Here is a 27193-nt window from a genome sequence, read left to right on the forward strand (position 1 = left end):
TTTAAGAACAAGGAGCTAGTATAAAGGAAAAAAACTGCAGTATCTGGAAATCCGAAATAAAAATAAAAGGCCCCCAGAAATAATCAGCAGCTTAGAAAGTCTCTGTGCAGAAACTAACTGCTTCAGGTCAGAAGTGGGAAGAGTTAGAGGTCAACTGTGCCTTAATTTGCAGGTGAGTGGCATAGTGACTTCACATCTTCAGTGTCTCAGGTTCAATCCAAACTCTCAGTGCTGCGTGTTCGACCTGTGGGGTCTTGTGGGTTTCTGCCGATATTCCAAAGATGCAGGTTTTTACATTAAATGTTCACTATAGATTGTAGGGAAGGTGAGGAAAATGGACTGGAACAGGTCCTGATGGGTGCTGGGTTGTTTCCATGCTGTGACTAAGAGAAGAGGGAAGGGGGTAAATTAACAAAGATAGTGGTCATACTGGAGTGGAGGCGGGTGAAGGGAGACTGAATGCCAGTGCCATCTGAGAGAGGGTGGTGAAGGCTTGCTAATTGCCAAATGCAGACTGGGCGACCGCTTAGTAGAATTTCTCCATCACATTGCGCCTGCAAATCCCCATCAAACCCCCAGACTGATCTCTCTGCCATTCTTTTACCATGAAGCCCAACGCCAGCTGCAGGAACCTCACTTTCTGATATAGCCTAAGACTTAAACAATAAATGCTAGAATTTCAAAGAACTGTCTTTTCCCAGCACATTGGAATAGACCAGCTCTGCTGAAAGACCTGCAGAACCTTCAGATGAAGTAAGTACCTTAAATTTTAAGGGACCTCCATCAGATTAAAGCAGCACTTCATTAAGAAAATACTTTAAAAGTTACAATGAGGGTACAAGACAGTACAATACCAAGAAAGTAAAATTGGAGGTGGTGTAACAGACTTGAGATTTATCCAATATATTCATTAGGTTTTAGGCCCAAGAGATTTAATAGAGCTTTTTATTCAAAATTGTGAAGGATGCGGATGCAATGAATGGAATTTGCAATCTCCTGTTGAGAGCAGGAACAGGAAGAATAGATTTAAATTTGCCAGTGGGTGAATAAGCAGAGAGGTCTGGAATGTTTTCCTACCAGGAATATTTGAGGCAGGGACAATGGCATATTCTGAAGGAAGAGCTGTAGAAAAATTTGAAGTAGTACTGTAGGGTGAGCCTGGAGGACAAGGAATAGCACAGAATCCAAACAGGATATGATCAGTCAAATGACCGGCCAGATGAGCAGTATTGGGCCCCTTATCTAAGAAAGGGTGTGTTGAAATTGGAGAGGGTTCAAACCTTTGTCTTTGTTAAAAGCCCTCAGCAATGCGTCATAAAGTGATATAACTCTTCAGACCACCATGCCCATGCATAGCATTTGGCCCAAATCTACACTGACCCAATTTACTCACTTTAGGTCTGTAACTGTCTAAATGTATTTCTTTAACAATGATTGTCTTTGATTCCACCATCTCCTCACAGAGAGTTCCAGGCATCAATCAAACTCATTCTATAAATAAAATTCTACTTAAATCCTTAAAACTCCTTCCTCTCACCATAAGCTTATGAGTGTTTCAACAGAACCAGATCTTGACCAGATCTGCATCTCTTGTTGCAGCAAGTAGTCTACAGTGTGCTTCGAAATGGAGCACCAAGCATTACCTCACTCCTCAGAGATCAGAGTCAGACTATCCTAGCTTGACCAAGTGTGGATCTCAGTAAAGCTCTTCAATCTGTTTACCAGCATGAATGACTTGTCTCCCTGTGTAGCATGCCACATTAACACACTTTTCCCATTACCAAATGACCTCTCCAGGTTCCACCCAAATGGATCATACACACACACCCAATGGAAATGAAGTTGGAAACTACATCACTGGTGAATGTGATTCACCACATATGACTGCCACTCACAGTAAATGAAGGAAGAAAAACTTGAGCTAATTGTTCACTGATTGAAGTATAAACTCTTCAAAGATTTTGTGCCTCCACGAGGGGTATTTTCCCAATGAGTTTAAATGAAATCAGCCTATTACTGAGCCAGAACCCATCGTTATCAGTTCATTATCTGAATCTTATTCCAGAGATTTTCAGACAATTTCCATGTTGCCTTCAAAGTCAACACTGAGGCAGGGCCACAAAGCGTAGGTGGGGTCGTTTGGATACATTTTTGTAAATGGATCTTCAACTTCCTCACAGACAGGACCCAGGCTGTAAAAATAGGAGACAAGCTCTCCTCTACAATCACTCTGAGCACCGGTGCCCCACAAGGCTGTGTACTCAGCCCCCTGCAGTACTCACTGTACACCCATGATTGTGTAGCCAAGTTTCCATCAAACTCAATATATATAAGTTTGCTGATGACACCACAATTGTAGGCTGTATCTAGGGTAATGATGAGTTTGAGTACAGAGAGGAAATTAAGAACCTGGTGGCATGGTGCGAAGACGATAAGCTATCCCTGAAGGTCAGCAAGACGAAGGAATTGGTTGTTGACTTCAGAAGGAGTAGCGGACTGCACAACCCAATTTACATCGGTGGTGCGCAAGTGGAACAGGTCAAAAGCTTTAAGTTCACGGGGTCAATATCACAAATGACCTGACTTGGTCCAACCAAGCAGAGTTCACTGCCAAGAAGGCCCACCAGAGCCTTTACTTTCTGAGAAAACTAAAGAAATTTGGCCTGTCCCCTAAAACCCTCACTAATTTTTATAGATGCACCGTAGAAAGCATTCTTCTAGGGTGATTCACAACCTGGTATGGAAGTTGTCCTGTCCAAGACCGAAAGAAGCTGCAGAAGATCGTGAACACGGCGCAGCACATCACACAAACCAATCTTCCGTCCGTGGACTCACTTTACACCGCATGCTGTCGGAGCAGTGCTGCCGGGATAATCAAGGACATGACCCACCCAGCCAACACACTTTTCGTCCCTCTTCCCTCCGGGAGAAGGCTCAGGAGCTTGAAGACTCATACGGCCAGATTTGGGAACAGCTTCTTTCCAACTGTGATAAGACTGCTGAATGGATCCTGACCTGGATCTGGGCCGTACCCTCCATATATCCGGACCCGCCTCTCGGTTTTTTTGCACTACCTTACTCTCCATTTTTCTATTTTCTATTTATGATTTATAATTTAAATTTTTAATATTTACTAACTTTTACTACTTTTAATATTTTTAATATTTAATTTTTGTAATCCAGGGAGTGGGAAACGCAGAATCAAATATCGCTGTGATGATTGTACGTTCTAGTATCAATTGTTTGGCGACAATGAAGTATAAAGTATAAAAGTATAAAACCAAGGTACTGGGTGGTGTCTCAGGTAGGTACCAATGTTCTCATGATGCAATCGCAAAGGAAGAGCAGCATATTTATCACGTGTCCGGCTGCGTATTCTCAAACAACAAAACAGATGGAAGATCATCTGATTATTATTGCCAGTGGAGATGGCAGGCTTGATTTTTGCTTTAACCATGATGCAGTTGAGAGTGATGATGAAGATGGGTGATGAGGAAACGGGCTGCAATACCTGGTGGTGGGCAAGGAGATCCCTCCCATTCCAGTGCTGGTGAAAACTTTGATATAAGATTGAGCTGAATTGTCCAAGTTCAGTTCAAGTTTATTGTCATTCAACTATACCCGCATACACCGCCAAATGAGGCAACTATACTCACGTACACCGCCAAATGAGACAACTATACCCGCGTACACCGTCAAATGAGACAACTATACCCGCGTACACCACCAAATGAGACAACTATACCCGCGTACACTGCCAAATGAGACAACTATACCTGTGTACACTGCCAAATGAGACAACTATACTCACGTACACCGCCAAATGAGACAACTATACCCACGTACACCGCCAAACGAGACAACTATATAAACGTATACCGCCAAATGAGACAACTATACCCGCGTACACTGCCAAATGAGACAACTATACCCGCGTACACCGCCAAATGAGACTATACACACATACATTGCCAAATGAGACAACGTTCATCCAGACGAGAAGCACAATTATGTAACACACACAACACATAAAGTAATATTATGCAATTAAATGAACAAATAACAAAGTTGATTTATGACACAGGTTATAAAGTAAACAGTATAAGGCTACTGGTGCTTCATACATGATGAGACCTGGGTGGTGGCAGGGAGTTCAGTAGTTTTACGGCCTGGGAAAAGACGCTGTTTCCCATCGTAACAGTACTTGTCCTAATGCTGTGGTAGCTCCTGCCTGATGGTAGGGGGTCAAAGAGATTGTTGGACAGAGAGGAGGGATCATGACAATCCCAAGAGCCCTGCGTAGGCGGCTCTTCTGACAAATATCTCTGATGGGTGTAAGAGAGACCCTCTCAGCAGTCCTTGCAATCCTTTGCAGGAATCTGCAGTCGGATACCTTACAATTCCCATACCAGGCATGATGCTGCTGCTCAGGACACTTTTGATGGTGACTGATTCTGTGAGACTGAGATCGCAGAAAGATTTGGTACTGAATTCCAAAGGTACGCTGTAGTACAAAGGAAGATCCCAGTTCAGCATGGCTGATTTCTAATGTTGAAAATTTTGACCCTTGGTTCTGGACGCACGAGTAAGGGAGACATCAGCTCTATGGCTATTCCACCAAGCTCTGTAGGAATACTTTTTGTTCCTAATGGGGACACTTCTTGTTCTTCTGAACTCAGTAGAAGCCTAATGTGCTTCCTCTTTCGTTATGTGACAAAGCTAACCTCTGGGAATAGGGTGAAGCTTTGTTGCACCCTATCATAAGTGAATTCATTCTCAGCTAGGCACCTCAGAGGAGTAAGCAGTATTCTAGGTGTGATCTCCCCAGGTCCTGGCTGGCACCAGCAATTCAGCACAGCAACAGGTCCTTCAGCCCATCTAGTCAGTGCCAAACCTATTATTTTGCCTAGTTCTATTGACCTGCACCTGGACCATAGACCCCATACCCCTTCCATCCATGGGGCAAAAAGGGGACAAGGCTTTGGTGGGAGCAAAAAAGGAGCAAGGCTTTGGTGGGGGCAAAGAGGGGGCAGGAAAATGGAAAAACCATAAGCATTCCTTTAAACAAATCAGAGGATAAAAGGGAAAATAGATGCTTATCAGCTGTTTGCATAGTATCAATGCATAGTATCAATATGCATTTAAAGTTTATTTGAGTTATTTAATAAAATTTCAAAAGTATTTAAATGTCTCTGAAAACATTGTGTAAGGGTTTCTTCTTTCATGTTACTTGCTAAGGCTAATAATGAAACGGCTTCTCTGTAATGTTAACTGATGAGGTAATGTTCTCTGTAACAGCATGTTTGTGTTAGAATTAGTGATAACAGGACTTGTATTCATTTGCTAACCAATTGGAATAGATGTTATTCTTTCTGTCTGTGTGAAAACTGTTAGTTGTGTGGGCTTTGGGGAGAAGGCACGAAGAGGATGAAGAGAGAAGACGTGGCTTGAGGAGACGGTTGCCGGACCCGCTAGTCCTGGGCTCGGAGCGGGAGCCCAGGGGTCGACGATGTGCGAAGGAGGATCAGCGAAAGGGAATCCATGAGCTCCAACGTTTGTGCACTGGACATGATTATGAGATTATTGGCACCTTTTATTTGTTTTCCTTTTCTTTTGTTTCACTACTAACCCCATACTTAAATATAAAACCTTAATTGTTTAACTGCACATTGTGCACTGAATATTATTTCGGGGTACGGATGTTACACAGGAGACACCACACGCAGCAACCACCCAAACAAGAGTGCTAAAGTTTGGCCGGAGAGGAGGCAGCACCCCCCAAGATCATGCCACTAGATGCAACGAGTGTTACAACAGAAATAAAGCACAGTAGAGAGTGAACAAAGTCCTGCTCCCAGCTGTCAAATCTCCACCCCCAAAGTTGACAAAAGTTGTGTGGAATCCCTTTTTACTCCAAAGCAAAGAAGCTGAATCTGATTTTAACTGCTGCAGTCGATCACCAGTTTTACTCCATCAGAGAAATTCCCCTTCTTAGTTCCATTCTTTTCCCACAAATTCCCTTCTTCAAAAGCAAACTTGATTCTCTCTGTCTTAGTTGTGATGAAGTACCTTTGACCTGAAGTGTTAACTCTTCCTCTTGCCATGGATGTTAAATGGTGTGTTGTTTTCCAGCATCTTGTTTTTTGTTGTACTTTCAAATGTGAGATAGAGGAGTCATAATCTCACAGCACAGACTTCCAGAGGAGTTGTATCAGATAGTGGTCCATAGATTAGACTATTACATTTAAATAACAAAGAGAAATGTAATAGAATTATTACTTTACTTCCCCTTACTACCCAGATTCAAATGGAGAAACGGTAAGTTACTTTTCATGATGAAAGAGGTATTGAGGAAAGAGGTCATGGAAGATCGATTGAACCTCACCATGAAACATTGAACTGCAGCCATCCTGACCAATAGAACAAACCCACAACCCACACAGGGCTTACGTCCACTGAACTAGTAATGGACAGAGGACCCAGGTTTGGTAGAGCAAGCAAAGGAGAGGTGATTAAGTGTCCAGCATACAGGCAACAGGGAAATATGTTTCAGTCTGCAGGATGGAGATTGTGATGGAACAGCTTGTGATCTGGCAGATCATAGACATGGTGATGGAGCTCAGAGTACATCATGACTATGTAAATTTAGGAATGATCCTTTGAAAACTGTGGCAAAATTCCTTGATCCACATTGACCTTTTAATGCTAGTACACATGCTCAGGAGAACAGCAAAAAACTTCGAGAGCCTGGACGTATCTGGCATCAATCCAGCTCGATAGCTGTCCAAGTCCTTTTGTAACAGAGTCAGTGTGTTTCTGACCATGTAAAGGTTGTTCTGCTCAGACACGTTACTCCAACAGTACCCATGCCCTCTATGCTGCAGTTTCACCCCATCAGAGAAATTCCCCTTTTGGATCTATGCCTTCAACACGAGCAGCACCAGCATAGCTGTGAAAAATCACCAAGCACACTGAAATCAGTAACTCAGAACTTCAGCTCGTAATAATTGTGATAAATCAGTATTTTCACATAAAAAGGGGGTGGCACAATGTAGTCAGTATAATATCACATATTAGCAGTGATTTTAGTAAAGCCTCCTACCCTCTTAAGAATCAAGGCATGCAACCAACTACACACTTAGAAGCAATAATGTTTTTTGGAAAGTTTCAGAGACAGTCCATAAAGGGCTTTGAGTAAAATGCATATATCCCTAGTGCTCCTGACATCTCACATATTTGTTTATAAACTCTATGAACTTGGGTGACAATTAAGAACCAATGGCCTCACACGTTTTATTACTACCGTCCTTCACTTTATTTCAGACCTTCCCCTTTGTTCTTTCCTTCTCTCTACAGTATCCCATGCCTCTAAACCGATCTTCTACTTTCCGACTATGTATTTTTTTTTAAAGCTGTTCAGCCCCGTTCACCATCTGGTTGTGTCAAGTAAATGACAATACATGTTCTGTAATAAAAGTCTGTACATGTTCAGTACAGATGCAACCATTGTGGCTCTTCTGGGAACGCTGATGTTGCCTCGGCATCAGCCAATGCCGATTCTCCCGTGATCTTTAAGTTCTCGAGGCTGTAGCGCTTTACACAGCCAGCCAGCCATCCCTTACTAGCTTTAAACTCCTTCCTCTCGCTCACAACACAAGTAGAGAATGAACGAGACGCGAGACGAACAACGCTCAAACGACGAGTGCTGGAGAGAGATTGAGGATCTGTGAAATGGCGGGAGGCTACAGCAGGCTATGCCTACACATCACTCCATTCGCATGGATTCAGCGTAGTGCTAGGCGTGCAGCAAATTCAAGTTTTGCTTTTTGGAACTTACTGGAATTTTTTTTCCCGAATATTTTCGATCTGCGGATATGGGGGGCTGACTGTAATTGAAAATCCAGCTACCTGGTCAAGTAAATATTTCCAGCACCTTGTTTTTGACTATTTTTTTTCTTTAAAAAGCATATTGTGAAGAAAACACTCAAAGCAGAGTGCTTGTGTTGTTGTTCCTTTCTGGGACTTGTGGCACATTGGGTGACACCTCTGCCATTTCTTCAGAATTTTGCCTGTTTTTTTTAACGACACTGAGGTGCCCGCTCAATGCTCAACCCAGCACAAACGGAAAGCATGCAAGGAGCTGGCCAGGTTTGAACTGGGACCAATTTGGTCTGTTTTTTTAATACCAAGTAATTCAAAGCCATAAAGTGTGGTGATTCATGTAAATGTTGCTTGTGCTAAGCACCTGAAAAAAAAAGATTGGTCTTCTTTGTCGCACGTATATCAAAACGTAGTGAAATGCACTGTTTCTGTCAACAATCACCAACACAGTCTGAGGATATGCCACAAGTGTTGCCATGCTTGGGGCACCAACACAGCACACCAAATCTTACTAACTCCAAATGTACATCTTTGGATTGTGTAAGGAAACCCACAGGCTCACAGGGAGAACGTACAAACCCCTAATGGACAGCGGCGGGAATTCAACGTTGATCGATTTTACAGCTGGTGCTATAAAACGTTGTGCTAACTGCTACACTAACATACCGCTCTGAAATCCATCTTTCTTGAAGTCAATAAAAAGCCTGTGACAAGCAGGATGACACAAATTAATGCAGTTGAGTGGCTATGACAATGTTGGGTCCAAGGAGTGGAAGGAGATTTTGGAAGTATAAAGACCTGGAAAATAATCATCTTCTTCTTCATGTGCCTTGCGCGTTACACGTTTGGGCAATCATGGTTCTTCACATCTAACGATCCCTCGCAGTGTCAATGATATCTCCCACACTTGGATCTGTTGGTTCTTTCAAAGTGTCCATATATTTTCTTCTTTGCCTTCCTCTTCCATGTTTCCCAGGCATTCTGCCTTGTAATGTAAGGCATTCTATTTTTCCCTTTCTGATGACATGGCCCAGGAATTTAAGTTTCCTCTCATTTAATGTTCTCATTAAAGATCTTTTTGTATGGGCACGTTGGAGTACTGTCTCATTAGTTACCCTATCTCTATATGATACTTTCAGCATTCTTCTAAGAAATCACGTTTCTGTTGTTTCTAAGTTTCTTTGGAGTTCTGGTGTTATAGTCCATGTTTCAGAAACGTACAGCAAGATTGACCAGATGGAAAATAATAAACAAAAACTGGGGAAAGGTGAACAAACTAGGTAGAAGTCCTGATGAAAGGTCTTGGCTTAAAAAATTGACCACTTACTCCCCTCCATAGATGCTGCCTGACCTGCTGAGTTCCTCTGGCATTTTGTGTGTGTAAAGCAAGTCAGGATCTGCAGAAGGAGACAGTCAATGGTTCAGGAGTGTGAACCTGCATGAGAACTGGAAAAGTCAGTTTTCTGATGGGCGAAGTGTACAAAGAGCATGCTGTAATAGGATGAACCAAAATTGCAGAAGGCAGGATGTGAACACAAGAGATTAGCAGATGCTGGAAATCCAGACACAAAATGTTGGAGGAACTCAGCAGATTGGGCAGCTTCGATGGAGATGAATAAACAGTCGATGTTTTGGGCCGAGACCCTTTCTCAGTACTAGGAAGAAAGGGGGAAGATGCCAGAATAAAAAAAGTAGGAGGACTAACTAGAAGGTGATAAGTGAAGCCAGTTGGGCGAGAAACATAATGGGCTGGAAAGGAAGGAATCTGATAGGAGAGGAGAGTAGACCATAGGAGAAAGGGAAGAAGGAGGAACACCAGGGAGAGGTGATAGGTAGGGAGGAGAAGAGGTAAGAGGCCAGAGTGGGGAATAGAAGAGGAGGGAAGGGAGAGGAAGTAAAAAGATAAGTGGTTAAGGTAGGATAATTAGCAGCATATATGGTGTGTTGTCCATAATAAGGTAGTGGGATTGCCCAGCGGGTCAGACTGATATACACAGGGTGAGGAAAGGAAATAAACATTGATGGTATATCCTCCAGCAGATGTGTGGTGTGCTGAGTTTGCCCAGCGTTTTCGGCTTTTGATTCAGATTTCCAGCGTCCACAATATGGCCATTTTGCACTAGTCTATTTAATCTTTAAGCAATAGGGGCTCTGGCTGGCTGCTAATCCATCTGCAACACATCCAAGGAAGCTGCCCCAGAAAAATGTAGTCAGCAATGGAAAGCGTGTAATTGTATTTCTGATTCAGCTGGACTGTGCAGCAAGTCTGGGAGGGTTAAACGGTGTCAATTACTCCCCTCAGATGCTGCTAAGTAACTTACAATGAACGACTGTGTCAATGAATGTGTACCTGGAAAGAGGCACTCTCCAATCCCAGTCAGCAAGAACTGGCAACTTAGACAGGAAATCTTGGCACCTCAACAGGAGAAGTGCAGTTTACAGAATTCACAGCAAAAGATGCCAAAGCTGTGAAAGTAAGAGTGGCTATGTCACATGGGGGAGAATAGGGAAGTTAATGTTGCCTCACTGGAAATAATAATTGTATTTTACTAACAACTGAGACAGATGTAGGGATACTGCCTTGAATCAGAAAGATACAAACATATAAAAATAATGAGCAGAGCTGCTGATCCACTTTAAATGGCATGAAACGCCACCAGATGGTCATTCTCCTCCACAGATTCTGCCCGACTTCCTGAGATCCTCCAGCATTTTGTGTCAGTGTGTGATGCCCAATACCACTGCCCAACACAATGCCCTGCCCTCCCCCAAGTAACCAGTTAGGGGAAAATCCAGGACCAGTTCTGGCCACGTGCACTTAAAAATTCCGCTCATCATCCTCAACACATACACATTCTCTTTAAATGGCCAGGACACAACATCGGTTTTACATGTGCAACCTACCACTAATGATTACATGACCAAGGCAGGCAGACACCTGTGAAGAAGCACAATCGATCTGTACCATGCAGTGTGATGAAGTGAAGCTTTACATAAGAAAGTACATTGCTATTCATGTTGTGCTGGCTCTGAGTCATGGCCAAAGTAATGTAATAACATCACTTTAAAATTCACTGTATCCAAACCTTAGCTTCACTGAATTTGTCATTCACCCTTTGCAAAGAGCAGAATAACTTCTGTAACTTTCACTTCTATTCACAAGCTAACATCTCCTGCCAAGGGAATGCAGTTGATTGTCTACCTTTTCAACCACACCTGGCTTTTTTCAGAAGGGTTGGGGAGGGTCACTCGAAATAAAGAGGTTTCTGCTGAAATTTTACAACTGGGTAACGTCTCACAGGGACAGTGGGGAAAAAAAACAGCAATTCAGCCTGTTCTCATTTGGAGGCCCTAAAAAAATAGGCACGAGAAACATACCCTTGCATGTGTGGCAGGTGACGATGAGCCTTCAGGGAGTAACTCAGAGCAAAATGAAGAGGTTTTGAAAGGAAGAGCTTAGGCTGGGAGTTTCAGAGTTCGGGGCTGGGAGTGGTGGGCAGGCTAAAGAACTTGCCATTCAGGTTGAGCTGAAGTGGGGGGATCAAACACAAAATAATCACATAATTTAAAAATAACAAAAGAGGAAACTGTATGTGTGAAGTTTAATCAAGTATCTGCCTAGAAACTCACCCCATCAACATCAGAGTATGTTGGCCCGGAAATTCTTTCTTTTACGCCTCCAAAAATAAAGGTGCTGGACAACTGAAAGCTGCTGAACTCCTAGAACAAAACTGTTCATTCTCTAGGCACCCGAGTCCCTGCAGAGAGATTCAACTCCTGACTCTCAGGTAGCTTTTTTGTCCCAGTCCATTTCCCTGGCTTAAACTTCCTCAAACAACATCAACAGCAATGCCACAAAAATTTCTCTGCAGTGAGGTTTACAATTGGTCTGAAAAACAACATATCTTATTTATAGAACAGCCAGTTTTTACTAAGCTCATTTTCCTGGAAATAATGTAATTTACAGCCGAACACTCAAACTGACTGACTTGTCCTCCCTGAGGTCTGTGATGTCCTGTCACCTCAATTATGCCCTGTACACGTACCTGGACAGCTCTGTTCAGGGTCACAGTCACTCTCAGTTTTCCAGCTTCATGGTTATTCCAAGGCTTCTGTTGCTGATCTTTGTCACAATTCTGCTGCATTGCATTCTCCCAGACGTCGTTCTCAAGGAGAGAAGAGCAGCCCAGAGACGTAAGCAGAGCAGGCTTGCCTAATGCAACTGCGCTCACACCCTTACACAAATACCTCCCTAAAAACCTGCTGCTACGTGTGCCTGGCCTTTCTCAGGATCTCTCTGGCCCCTGCACACAAAGAGCAGGCCTCTTGTGAGTGTTCCCGTCATGAGCATGCCCAAGCCTCCAGGTTCCTGGGAGCACTGCCCAAGACCATTCCCGTCAATGCAAAATCCATTTACTCCACTGCAGCACTCTTCAGTAGCAGGAAGAGTGTTGCCTGTTCTGTAGTGTTACCCGGAAGTGCTAAACCCACTGGTGGGCGAAAGCTGACAATATTAGACCGTTGGAGCCCTTGATGATTAGGGAGGCAAAGACTAAACGGTTTCAAGTCAGGTCTTGCCCATTCTCCTTGGTGTCTTCCTCTGACTCTCATGTCTCCAGCATCCAGCCAGCAAGTGCTGACTGTGCCTCCATTGGCCCAAGCAGCAACTCAAGTCAACCTCGAGTAGTGGAAGTTGGGGAGTCATTAAACTTCAGTTTGGCTGCATTTGGAGTAACGCTTGTAGTTGCGGTCATAGCGCTCCAGGATGGATGTGGAGGTTTTGGAGAAGGTGCAGAAAAGTCTCATTAGGATGTCATCTGGATTAGATGGTATTTGCTATAAACAGAGATTGGATAGACTTGACACACACACTAAATGCTGGAGGAATTCAACGGGCCAGGCAGCATCTACGGAAAAGAGCACAGCTGATGTTCCAGGCCGAGACCCTTCAGCAGGACTGGAGAAAAAAAGATGAGGAGTAGATCTCTTGTTTGTGATTGGATAGACTTGTCTGTTTTCCCTGGAGCATTGGAGGCGAACTGATAGAAGTATATAAAAACATTTGAGGCTTAGATAGGATAAATGGTCTTTTTTCTAAAGGGTGAAAATATCAGGTACTAGGTTCATAGAACAATAAAGCAATATAGTATGGACGCATGCCCTTTAGCCCAATGAGTCCATGCTGACTGCTGTACCCACATAGCTAGTCTCAATTTCCCGCATTTAGCCCATCTCCCTCAAAGCCTGCCCTGCCGTGTACCTATCCAAGTGCTTCCGAAATGAGACCATTGTATCTGCCTCACCCATCTCCTCTGGCAGCTCATTTTATACACTCCCCACCCGCTGCTTGAAGAAGTTGCCCCTCAGATCCCTTTTAAGTCTTTCCACTCTCATCCTAAACTTGAGCCCCTCATTTTGAATTCCTTTACCTGGTCGCACCTTCCCCAGAAGCGATCCCAATGACCCAGAAATCTGAACCCCTGACCCCTGCACCAATTCCTCAGCCACACATTCATCTGGCAAAAAATCCTATTTTTAACCTCACTGGTGCGTGGCACAGGCAGCAATCCAGAGATTACTCCAGAGAGTCCCTGACCCTGGCACCTGGGAGGCAAAATACCACAGGGGTGTCTCTTTCACATCTACTAAACCTCTTGTCTGCTCCTCTAACCATGGAATCCTCTATCATACTGCAGTCCTCTCTCCCTCTTCCCTTTGAGCCACAGCACTAGACTCAGTACTGGAAATCTGGTCGCTGGGGCTTCCCCTGGATAGGCCGTCCCCCAAAAGTATCCAAAGTGGTACACTTATTATTGAGAGGAATGGCCACAGGGGTACTTGATATTGCATGCTTTGGGTATGTGTTGCAAATAAGGCTAATGCTTATCTTTTAAACTTAATCTACTTCACACTTTTAAAAACAGCATCTCATTCCTTTCTCTTCAAACAGGCTCACCCAAACAACATCTGCTAGAGTAACACGTACACAAAATGCCGGAAGAACTCAACAGATCAGGCAGCACCGATGGGAAGGGCTAAACAGTCAATGTTTTGGGCTGAGACCCTTCACCAAGACTGGAAAGCAAGGGGGAAGAATCCAGAATAAGAAGGTTGGGGGGGGGGATAGAAAGAAATACAAATTAGAGGGTGATAGGTGAGGCAACATGGGTGGGGGAGGGGGAATGAAATGAGAAGCTGGAAGGTGATAGGTGGAAAAGGTAAAGGGCTGAAGAAGGAGGAATCTGATAGGAGAGGAGAGTGGAGCATGGGAGAAAGGGAAGGGGAAGGGGCATTGGGGGAGGTGAGAAGGAAGCCAGAATGAGGAATGGAAGAAGGGGGAAATGGGGGAGATGGAGGAAGTAACCTAGATTTGGAGAAATTGGTGTTCGTGCTATCAGGTTGGAGGCTACCCAGATGGAATATGAGGTGTTGCTCCATCAGCCCAAGAATGGCTTCACTGTGGCAGTAGAGGAGGACGTGGATCGATATGTCAGAATTGGAAATTGGAACTAAAATGGTTGGCCACCAGGAAATCCTGTGGGCAGAGCAAAGGTGCTCAGCAAAGCGGTCCCCATCTACATTGGGTCTCACTGATGTCGGGGAGGCCACACTGGGAGCACTGGATACAGTAGACGATCCCAAGAAACTGGCAGGTGAAGTGTTGCCTCACCTGAAATGACTGTTTGGTGCCCTGAATGAGCAGAGGGAGCAAGTACATTGGCAGATGTATAACTTCTTCCATTTGCAGAGGGGGAGGTTAGTGGGGAGGGACGCATGGATACGGGAATCTGCCATATTCCCTCAAAAGTTAGCTCTGTTTCAGTTTAGGACTGATCCATAGGTTACAGTCCTATTGTTTTCCGTCACTGTCTTAAAACTAATTGCATTGTGGTGACAGGAGTCAAAATGCCCTATGACTACTACTTCAATTACTTGCCCTGCCTCATTCCCTAACAGCAGGTTTGATATTGCACTCTCCCAGTTATGACCCTCAATATATTGATTCAGGAAATTCCTGGACAAATTTCAGAAATACCACTACATCCAAGCCAGTAATACACTGGGTCACCCAGTCATTACTGGGGAAATTAATACCTCCCACTAATGCAATCATGTAATTCTTCCAACTATGAGCAATTTATCTAACATTTCCTCCTCAAGTTCCCACTGACTATGGGGGGGGAGGGGGGAAGGGAGGGTTTGAAGGTGAAATTTATGATACAGTGCCACTAGAGTGACTCTTCCCTTCTTATTTTTAAGTTCTTGAGGGTTTTGCTTTAAGGTGAGAAAAAGAAAGTTAAGATTTGTGGAATGATAGCAATGTTAAAGAGGCATTTAGACAGGTAAATGAACTGGCAGGAAGTAGAGATAGGCCCATGTGCTGGTGGATAGTGGGCTGAGGGGCCTGTTTGAACAGAGAGAAGGTGCTCAACAAAGCAGTCCTGTTCCTCTCCTGTGCTGTTCCACGTTCTAAGCCAAGAGGGACGATTGCAGTGGCTACAATTGATAATGGAGGTTTCTTTAGAAGTAACTGCTTCTTCTGATTCAGGAATAGCTTCTTCCCCGCTGCCTTCCAATTCCTAAATGGACATTGAATCTTTGAACACTACCTCACTTTTTAAAAAAATATACAGTATTTCTGTTTTTGCATATTTAAAAAAATCTATTCAATATACGTAATTGATTTACTTGTTTATTTTATTATTATTTTATTTATTATTTTTTCTCTTTGCTAGATTATGTATTGCATTGAACTGCTGCTGCTAAATTAACAAATTTCACATCACATGCCAGTGATAATAAACCTAATTCTGAAACTTTGGGCAAAACAGAGCATCGGACAGGAGAAGGGTCTCGGCCCCAAACGTCGACTGGTTATTCTTTTCCAAAGATGCTGCTTGACCTGTGTTCATCCAGCATTTTGTGTGTGTTGTTTTGGATTTCCAGCACCTGTAGACTTTGTCATGTTAGGATTGTGACGGGGTCCTGAATTACCCCTATGAAGTGTGTGTGTGTGTGTGTGTGTGTGTGTATGTGACAGACAGAGACAGAGAGAGTTGTGGAACACAGACACCTTGTTAAAAAGAGAGAGAAAGAGAGAGAGAGAGAGAGAGAGAGAGAGAGAGAGAGAGAGAGAGAGGCGAAGACTGCTCAATGTTTGTTTATACTTTCTATAAGGACGCTACCTGCTTGTAAGTTCTTACAGGGAGAGAAGGGAGGAGCTACTTGAGAGACGGTTGGTATTCAGCACAGTGAGATATATAGAAGGTCAGATGATAGACCTGCAGACCCATGGTTTTGGACACAGAATGAGCTTTGTTGTGCCCACAGAAAAAGTGGGTTTTGGAGGATTGATCAGACGGATCAATCAGTGGCTCTCGCAGTGTGAAAAGGGTGTGACTGATGGGGAGTTATTTGTGTGTCCAACCCTTGCCTGGGTTGATAATTCCACCACAGAAGAACGGTCCCCTTTGTTGTGGTCACAGTTGGTGACTTCTAAAGGAATTCGGAGGACAACAGGAAGATCGACGGCGTCAGCTCACTTGAAGACTAAAATCTCTCCCTCCCTCTCTCTCTCTATCACTACTCAACTCAATACCACAGACCGAACTGAACTTTACTCATCATTGTAAGACTATCTATTTATCCCTAGACTTGAAGAAGCTTGGTTTTCATATATTTCCACACTTACATATATATAAAATCATTGCTAACCTATTTGATATATCTGCGTTTGTATTTCTGTATTGCTTAGTTACTAATAGATACCATTAGTTAATAGCAATACTGGACTCCAAAATGTTTTCCATTTCTGCTGGAACTTTAACCCGTCACGGGGTACGTGACAGGAGAAAGCAGGCTCCACAATTTACGCTGGAGACTGTAGTCCAGGAGCTGGAATGGAGGGGAGATGTCCCGTAGCCATGGGAACAGCAGGCCTCAGACACACACTCAGTATGCATTAGAGGCAACTCACCCTGAAAGTCAATGTCAGGAGTCACCATAAGGCTAACTTATGATGCAAAAGCAGGACATTTGGCCAAACACAACCAGTACTGTCTCCCAACAGAGGAATCCCATCCTTGCCTCATGGACTTGTAAGTGATCCTCTCTTATACATGCCCACTAACAAGTCAGGTGCTGAGACGGCCTATCCTGGGATTGGAGGACAGTGTCTGCGCCGGCTTAGATGGATGGGTGGGAGGGAGTGAGGAATGGGCTTGTGTTGTAGCCTCTGTGTGGTTCTGCCAAGCATTGGGAGCATGCTATGTTGATGCTGGAATGTGTGGTGACAGTTGTGGGCTGCCCCCAGCCCAGTGTTAGGTTGTGTGGATTGTTAATGCAAATTTTGTACACACGATAAATAAATTAATCTGAATTTATGTGAGCCACATATCAGAATCCGGTTCAATAATATGTTGTCAAATTTGTCGTCTTTGCAGCAGCAATAAAATGCAATACATAACTATAGGAAAAATGTGTATTACAGTAAATACGTACTACATATATTAAATAGTTAAATTACATAAATAGTGTGAAAATAGAAATAAAAAGGTTCGTGGGTTCGATGTCTGTTCAGAAATTGCACGGCAGAGGGGAAGAATCTGTTCCCGAATCGCTGAGTGTGTGCCTTCAGGCTTCTGTACTTCCTTCCTGAAGGTCACAATGAGAACAAGTTACGACTTGTGCCACACAGTGAAATTCAGTAACCTCGGGTGGCATGGCAGTGGGGCAGTTAGCGTAACAGCGTTACTGCGCCAGTGACCCGCCTTTCATTCTGGCCACTGTCTGCGTGTTCTCCTGGTGACCATGTGGGTCCCCTCTGGGTGCTTTAGGCTGCTCCCACATTCTGAACCCGTATGGGTCAGTAGGTTTACCTGTGGGTGTAATAGGGCTGTGCAAGCTCGTTGGGCTGGAAGGACTTGTTCCATTGGTGTAGCTCTAAATAAAATGTACAAATGAATCCTCCCCCCAGTCACTGTCAACCACATCCTCCAAATTACCCTCATACACAGTGTTTCTGTTCTACACCTCGTAGCTGGTATGCTACCAGCTAATTATCAGATCCGTTATGTTACATTGACTATTTGTCACAGTAAAAGACAGTGATATCTCAAGCAGTACTCAATTGAAAATGTCCAAGATGGCCCTTACACTTTGCTGCACAAAATGTGCAGTTTGTATTTTTCCTAATTTGTAATCACCGTTTCAGCCCCCCAACACTGACAACAATGGAAGGACAGGAAGAGCCGTTGAACTAATGGCAGACAGAAGCACATCACACACTCATGTAATGCTGCCCTGTTGCTATCATAATGAAAATACAAACTCAATTCATCAATTCAGACAGCTGCCAGTTTTAAAATTCATTCACAGCATGGTGCCATCAACAGAACAACCAACTTGAGCCCAGCTCAAGGTGAATAAGTGATTCTTGAACCATTAAAATAAAAATCAAAACTTGCCTCAATAAAATGTAACATGGCATTGATATGACTTTCATGTTGTCCAACACCCTTTGGAGCGTTACAATCCTTTGGAAGACCAGCAACTATTGTGTTGCCAGTGGTGTTGTACAGTGGACAGTGTGTCCACACCAGCCTCCTACCCAGCCCATTCTTTAAATAAATATCAGAAATAATCTGCACAGTGATATTTTAACAGCTAGCATAGTGCTAGCGACCTGAATTCAATTCCTGCTACCAATTGTGAAGAGTTCGTACATTCTCCCTGTGACTCTGTGGCTCTCCTCCAGGTGCTCTGGTTTCCTCCTACATTCCCAAGACATACAGTATTGCACAAGTATCTGAGGTTTCAAATATATAGCTAGGCTGCCCAGGACTTTTGCACACTGTACTACTTTTATGTATTGCACTGTACTGCTGCCACAAAAAAAACAAGCAATTTCATGACATATGTGATAGATGATAAACCGGATTCTGATGTAGATCTCTGTTGTGGACTGAGCATGGGAATGGGGCAGGGAGAGGGGAATTACAGTTGGGAAAAGGGGGAAGGGAAAGCGATGGAGCAGGAAACACCAGAGAGACATTCTCTACTGACCAATAAACCAACTGTTTAGAACCAAGTGGCCTTGCCTCGTGTCTCAGGGCTGGGTGTGCCTGCACCTCCGTCACTCCCCATCCCCGGCACTCCTCTGCTATCTGTCTCACTCCTCTCTTGCCGCGCTCCACCCTCACCATTCCCAATAACCTTTGCTCCCACCAGATTTACAAACTCGCTCTCCTCTCTACATTGACAAATACCGTCCTGTGCAAGATCTGTGATCAAGCTTCTCGAATAGGATTTGAACTGCAAACCACTGCCTTGGAGGTGAGAGTGCAGAGAACTAAAGTCTGGATAAGAGTTAAGAAATCGCATTAGACTGGTAAACTCCTAGCAACACAAGCAAGATAGTCATAGTCATAGTCATAGTCATACTTTATTGATCCCGGGGGAAATTGGTTTTCATTACAGTTGCACCATAAATAATAAATAGTAATAAAACCATAAATAGTTAAATAGTAATATGTAAATTATGCCAAGAAATTATGAAATAAATCCAGGACCAGCCTATAGGCTCAGGGTGTCTGACCCTCCAAGGGAAGAGTTGTAAAGTTTGATGGTCACAGGCAGGAATGACTTCCTATGACGCTTTGTGTTGCATCTCGGTGGAATGAGTCTCTGGCTGGATGTACTCCTGTGCCCAACCAGTACATTATGTAGTGGATGGGAGACATTGTCCAAGATGGCATGCAACTTGGACAGCATCCTCTTTTCAGACACCACCGTGAGAGAGTCCAGTTCCATCTCCACAACATCACTGGCCTTACGAATGAGTTTGTTGATTCTGTTGGTGTCTGCTACCCTCAGCCTGCTGCCCCAGCACACAACAGCAAACATGATAGCACTGGCCACCACAGACTCGTAGAACAACCTCAGCATCGTCTGGCAGATGTTAAAGGATCTCAGTCTCCTCAGGAAATAGAGACGGCTCTGACCCTTCTTGTAGATAGCCTCAGTGTTCTTTGACCAGTCCAGTTTATTGTCAATTTGTATCGCCAGGTATTTGTAATCCTCCACCATGTCCACGCTGACCCCCTGGATGGAAACAGGGGTCACCGGTACCTAGCTCTCCTCAGGTCTACCACTAGCTCCTTAGTCTTCTTCACATTAAGCTGCAGGTAATTCTGCTCACACCATGTGACAAAGTTTCCTACTGTAGCCCTGTACTCAGCCTCATCTCCCTTGCTGATGCATCCAACTATGGCAGAGTCATCAGAAAACTTCTGAAGATTACAAGACTCTGTGCAGTAGTTGAAGTCCGAGGTGTAAATGGTGAACAGAAAGGGAGACAAGACAGTCCCCTGCGGAGCCCCAGTGTTGCTGATCACTCTTTCGGACACACAGTGTCTGCCAGTCAGGTAATCAAGAATCCAGGACACCAGGGAAGCATCCACCTGCATCGCTGTCAGCTTCTCCCCCAGCAGAGCAGGGCAGATGGTGTTGAATGCACTAGAGAAGTCAAAAAACATGAGCGTCACAGTGCTCGCTGGCTTGTCCAGGTGGGCGTAGACACGGTTCAGCAGGTAGATGATGGCATCCTCAACTCCTAGTCGGGGCTGCTACGCGAACCAGAGGGGATCTAAGTGTGGCCTGACCATAGGCTGGAGCAGCTCCAGAACAAGTCTGTCCAGGGTCTTCATGACGTGGGAGGTCAATCCACCGGTCTGTAGTCATTGAGGCCGCTGGGGCGTGGCATCTTTGGCACAGGGACGAGGCAGGACATCTTCCACAGTACAGGAACCCTCCGGAGCCTCAGGCTCAGGTTGAATACATGGCGAAGTACTCCACATAGCTGAGGGGCACAGGCTTTGAGCACCCTGGTACTGACACCATCCGGTCCTGCAGCCTTGCTTGGGTTGAGATGCTAGAGGAGCTCAGCAGGTCAGGCAGCATCTCTAGAAATTGCCAAAGCCCTTCTTCAGGACTGACAAGGAAGGGGGAAGATGCCAGATGCCGGGGGAGTGGAAGGAGGCTAACTATAAGTTGATAGGTGAAACCAGGTGGGCGGGAAAATAAAGGGCTGGAGTAAAAAAAGAATCTGATAGGAGGGGAGAGTGGACCATAGGAGAAAGGGAAGGAGGAAGGGACCCAGAGGGCAGTGATAGTCAGGTAGGAAGTACCAGATAGGGAATAGAAGGGTGGGGGAAGGCAGGGAGGGAACATTATTTTTAAACCAGAAGGAGAAATCAATGTTCATGCCATCAGATTGGAGATTACCCAGAAAGAATATAAAGTGTTGTTCCTCCACCCTGAGGGTAACCCCATCTTGGCACAAGAGGTGGTCATGGACCGACTTGTCGTAATGGGAATTGGAATTAAAATGTTTGGCCACTAGGAAGTTCTGCATCTGGCGGACGGAGCGGAGGTGCTTAACAAAGTGGTCCCTAATTTACGACAGGTCTCACCAGTGTAAAGGAGGCTGCATCGGGAGCATCGGACTCAATAGACAACCCCAGCAGACCTGCACGTGAAGTGCTGCCTCACCTGGAAGGAGTGTTTGGGGCCCTGAATGGAGGTGAATGGGCAGGTGTAGACAAGGGAATCACGGAGGGATCGATCCCTGCAGAAAGTGGAGGGCAGTGAGGAGGCAAAGATATGTTTAGTGTTAAGTTCCCTTTGGAGGTGACGGAAGTTGCGGAGGATGATGTGTTGGATGCAGAGGCTGATGGCGTGGTAGATGAGAACAAGAGGAATGCCACCCTTGTTGAGGGGGAAGGAAGATGGGGTGACTGCGGATGTTCGGGACGCAGAGGAAATGTGGCGGAAGGCAGCATCAATAGTGGAGAAAGGAGAAGCACATCTCCGACATCCAGATGTGGCAGAGATGAAGGAACTGAGAAAAGGGAATAGCATTTTTTTTTAAAAAACAGGAGATAGGGTGGGAAGAGGTATAGTCAAGATTGCTGTGGGAATTGGTAGGTTTATAAAAGATGTCAGTTGACGGGTTACCTTCAGAAATCAAAACAGAGAGATCAAGAAAGGGGAGGGAGGTGGCTGAAATGGACCAAGTGAATTTAAGGGCAGGGTGGAAGTTGGAGGCAAAGTTGATGAAATTGACGAGCTCAGCCTGGGTGCAGGAAGCAGCACCAATGCAGTCATCAATGTAGCGGAGAAAGAGTTGGAGGGCATTACCAGTGAAGGCTTGGAACAAGGACTGTTCTGTGTAGCCAACAAAGAGGCAGGCATAGCTGGGGCCCATGTCCACACCGCGAGCAAAATGGACTGAGATGTACACCATGCATTGGGAAACACAGAAACCATCATTTTGGTCCATTATTCCATACTAATCATTAAGTGCCTATCTACCTACGAGCATTAAATCTATTGCCTCTGCATGTTAGTGATTCAAGTGCCTGTCTAGACACCACTTCAGTGCTGCAACTCTGCCTCCTTCTCAGTCAGTGCTTTTCAGATTCCAATCACCTTCTGGTGAAAAGATTCTTTCTTAGATCCCACTGAATATCTTATTCTTCAGCCTAAACCCAAGCCCTCTAGTTTTAGACACCTCTATTTATGGTGTTAATTTTCCAACTATCTTTTCTATGTCATAAACTGCGATGTTTCTGTTCTAAACCAAAGCAACACATTTCATTGTCCGCAGTCCTTTGGACAATCTTTTTTTAAAATTTAGAGGCACAGTATGGTGCATGCCACCCATGTGACTAGTTAACCTACTAACTTGTAGTCTTTGGAATATGGGAGGAAACCAGAGCACCTGGAGCAAACTCACATGGTCATGGAGAGAACATACAAAGTCCTCACATCGGTGGTAGGAATTGAACCCAGGTCTCTGGGACTGTAATACTGTTACACTAACCACTACATTACTGTGCTGTCCATCTTCTGGGTGGCCATATTTGTTCTCTTGAGTGGAAGTAAAAGATAAGACCAAAAGATATAGGAGCAGAAGTAGGCCATTTGGCCCATTGAGTCTGTACCCCATTCAATCATGGGCTGATTCAATTCTTCCAGTCATCCCCACTCCCCTGCTTTCACCCCATACCCTTTGATGCCCTGGCTAATCAAGAACCTATCTATCTCTGCCTTAAATACACTTAATGACTTGGCCTCCACAGCCGTCGTGGCAACAAATTCCACAGATTTACCACCCTCTGACTAAAGTAATTTCTCCATATTTCTGTTCTAAAAGGATGTCCTTCAGTCGTACCCTCTTGTCCTAGAATCCCCAACCATAAGAAATAACTTTGCCATATCTAATCTGTTCAGGCCTTTTAACATTCAGAATGTCTCTATGAGATCCCCCCTCATTCTCCTGAACTCCAGGGAATACAGCCCAAGAGTTGCCAGACGTTTCTCATATGGTAACCCTCTTATTCCTGGAATCATTCTCGTGAATCTTCTCTGAACCCTCTCCAATGTCAGTGTATCCTTTCTAAAATAAGGAACCCAAAACTGCACACAATACTCCAAGTGTGGTCTCTTATATTCTATACCTCTAGAAATGAATGCCAACATTGCATTCGTCTTTTTCCACAACTGACTCAGCCTGGACGTTAACCTTTAGGCTATTTTGCACAAGGATTTCCAAGCTCCTTTGCATCTCTGCATTTTGAATTCTCTCCCCATCTAAATAATAGTCTGCCCGTTTATTTCTTCCACCAAAGTGCATGACCATACATTTGCCACTTCTTTGCCCATTTCCCTAAACTATCCAAGTCCCTCTGCAGGCTCTCAGGGGTTTGGTAACACAAGAGATTCTGTAGATGCTCTTAAGACATCCTGGTAGTATTTATAAGTTTATTTTTCCCACCATTAGTGTGGGTATTGCACTCAAGGTAAACCTGTACTGTAAAGCGTTGCGCTAACCACTGCACTGCTGTACCGCTTCATGGTAATGTAGTGGTTAGCACAACGCCTTACAGTGTAGGTGACCCGGGTTCTGTTCCTGCCACTACTTGTAAGAAGTTTGTACGTTCTCCCCGTGACCACGTGGGTCTCCTCCACGTGCTCTGGTTTTCTCCTACAGTCCAGAGACCTACCAATTGGTAGGTTAATTGGTCATTGTAAATTGTCCCGTGGTTAGGCAAGGGTTAAATTGTGGGTTACTGGGCGGTGTGGCTCAAAGGGCTGGAAGGGCGCAGTCCACACTGAATCTCAATAAACATATAAAAAGTTTGATGCCTGCTGCAGTGAATGTAAACCTCTCTTTCCTTTACCTTATTTTCTCCAACAGAATTACATGGTCCTTGGGTAGCCCCGAGCAAACCCATCTCCATTGCAAGTAAATGCACTAGCACGAAAGCAACGTCAGAGAGAAACACTGAAGGAAACTGGCTCCCACACGGCAGCCAACCCAAGCAGGAGCAGTTGAGTCACGCGCAGGCATATTATTTTTAAACATGTATTTTGTGCACTGTGATCTGACATGCTGTGGCTCAGGATCACAATTCAGAAAATACTCAATAATACCCAGAAAGTGAATGAATGGGTTTTTGAAGAGAGTTGTAAGGGAGCTAGAATTTACCATGGTAACTGCATCTGTACACGTCAGATGCTTTAAGGTTACAGAATAGATTCTTTTCTACACGAAGAAGCAATATTTATTTTTCACTGTGTTACAAAGCACTTACCTCAGTAGCATGCAAACAACATTAGAATATATTTACACTCTTTGCCAATGTGCGTGTGCTTGAACGGCTGCAATACATAATGCCTCCCACCTTCCCCAGTTTTTATACTTTATTAACTCCCATCCTGGGGTGCTGTGGCAGCTGCACGGTGGAGACGTGGTGCATCGCGCAATGGTTTCGGATGTGATGCATGTCCCGGCATGTTGGAGCTGGGGTTTTAAATACAGGGAGACGTTTGTCTGCTGTGAGACTACAGCTCACTGCGCTGAACTGAATACAATGATGAATCATGTACAATATGGCCATTCGTCATAACTGTAGGTTTATTTCCGAACTTCAGTACTTCTCCACAAATTAGTCTGAAACTTAAATCCAAAATCCCTTTAAAGTAGGCGTGAATCCATTCACTTTAAACCCTGTAAGTGCAGGTATTTGCTGGAAGGGGATTTTTGAACACTTTAAACATTTTCCTGCTAATTGTGATCATTTCTGAATCCAAAAAAAAATTAATCACCGATAAAAGTTTTTAAAAAAGCTCTTTGCCAGATCTCATTTTCATCAAGAGGTGCCTTATTTTCATGATCAAGAGGTTTCCGTCGAGGTCCTAGCCTCCACAAATGAAAGCATACTCTGTGGTAGGTCTGCTCTTACACTCCAGCCACAAAGCCAACAGGCTCCAGCTTGTAGGCATTATTAGCCCTTCCACTCTAGTGGCAGCATCTCTGGGGCAAACATTAAGCTCTGAAAGACTATTCAACAAAGAGTTCAAAACTGATATGCCCATTCCCATCAGTCTTCTTTCTCTGTTTCTTTTTAATCGTCATTGTCATCCTCTGTCCCTCTAAGTCCCTTTCTCACCCTCTGTACCTCTCCCTCTGTCCCTGTACCTCTACAGTAGGCTCTCAACCTTTTTTAATGCCATAGACTCCTACTGTTGTGTATTTAATATTTCAAAAATATCTGAGTAATCTTGTATAAATATTGGTTGATTAAACATTTTAGTTTGTTTAATTACAGGGTAAATGTATAAATATGTTAGCTGTACATGTTATCATGCTACCAAGTGATATGTGCGTGCCTCACTGAAAGTAAACTCAAAGTCAGACCCACACTTCAGACTCCTGTTTCTTCCTTACAATCAAGTTAGTGTTTTGAAGTCACAAAACGTAACACCTACCATTAACTGAGGGTCCATAGCCAGCAGGTTGAGAACCCCTGCTCTACAACTTTTGTCTCTGTGTTGCTACTGTTCTCTTACCCATGGCCTTCTTTCGCTTCCTCCACCACTCTAACCCTCCATCTCAGTCCTTCCCTGTTCTCTCTTTACCACTCATTCTGCTGTCCCTCTATTTCTCCCTCTACCCGTCTCATTCTCTTGTTACCACAGGGCTGATGCAATAGAGATCATCGGCAAGAAGCCTAATGAATTCTGCCACATCTTAGCCGGGCGCTGTTTAACCCAAGTTGTGACATCCAAATCACCAATCAGACTCGGGACCACCTCATTCTCTGTCTCCTACTGTTGGCTTGGGTCAAGTACATTTAAAAAATGGGCACTGGGAGCCTTACAATGTAGAGTCAGGAAAAGAAGAGAAAGGATGAACACTTTCTAGCAGAATATTTTGGCAAGGCTCCTGTTTAACGATCTGTATTTATGATAATAATTTGAACAAATAGCTCAGGATATCAAAGAGAGCAGTCACAAATCTAGATCAGTCATTCAGAATTCTACCTGCTCTCCAGAGAATAAATACATGGCAACTTATTCCTAGATCTAGAAAGAGCACTTCAATTGAATAAATAAAGGCAAGAATCAAGAGCTGTTGATAAAATTATAAGGAACCAATCAGTTATGGGGTCTATTTTCATAATGAGTCAAATTTCAAGAGGATATCCTATATCGTCTGAAGTCCTGATGAAGGATCTCAGCCAAAAATGTCGATTGTTAATTCCCTTCCATAGATGCTGCTTGACCTGCTGAGATGCTTTAGTACTTTGAACATGTTACTTTGGATTTCCAGTGTCTGAAGAATCGCTTGTGAAATTATATATTCACCAGAATTGGCACCATATCAAAGCTGGTCAATTGGAAAGGCACCCAGAATTGCTTTAGGCAGTTTGAAATTATTGAAGGGTTGCTTTACACAGTGCAATCCTTTGTACTCAAAGCAAGAAAATTAAGCCTCACCATTGTAATTCTTCAGTCCATAATGGTCCATTGAATTTTTGGTCAATGGTGACTCACTGGATTGACAGTGGGAGGGGGCAATATGGTAAATAGTGCCAAATATCTGAAGTAGGTGACAAGATCCACTTCTGGGAGAGGGTCGTTGCTATGCCCTTACGTGATGTGACTATTATTGGCCACGTAGTAGCCCAGGCTCAAATGCTGTGTGTCCATTGCGGCTTTTTGTTGAGAATGTGCTAATGGAATTCAATATTGTGCAGTAATTAGCAAATCTCATTCATAACATTATGGCAGAAGGGAGGAGATAAATAATAATGCCCAGCGACCCTGTGGTGATATGTGCTGTGCACATCAGAGTCCAGCCATCTTGGTCTGCAGTGGTGCTGGCAATCGACATTAGAAGTATCCCATCCAGAACACTGTTTGCACCCTTCTTACTTCCAGTGCTGTCTCCATATATTGTGTG

General features: G+C 44.1%; 1 protein-coding gene across 4 annotated transcripts in view; it reads right to left on the bottom strand.

The window, feature by feature from the left end:
- The window catches only part of cpne2 (copine II), a 275831-nt gene that overhangs the window by 166060 nt on the left and 82578 nt on the right, over positions 1-27193 (bottom strand). The gene's annotated exons all lie outside the window — the stretch shown is intronic.

This window comes from Mobula birostris, chromosome 15 (assembly GCF_030028105.1).
Source record: "Mobula birostris isolate sMobBir1 chromosome 15, sMobBir1.hap1, whole genome shotgun sequence".
Lineage (NCBI taxonomy): Eukaryota > Metazoa > Chordata > Chondrichthyes > Myliobatiformes > Myliobatidae > Mobula > Mobula birostris.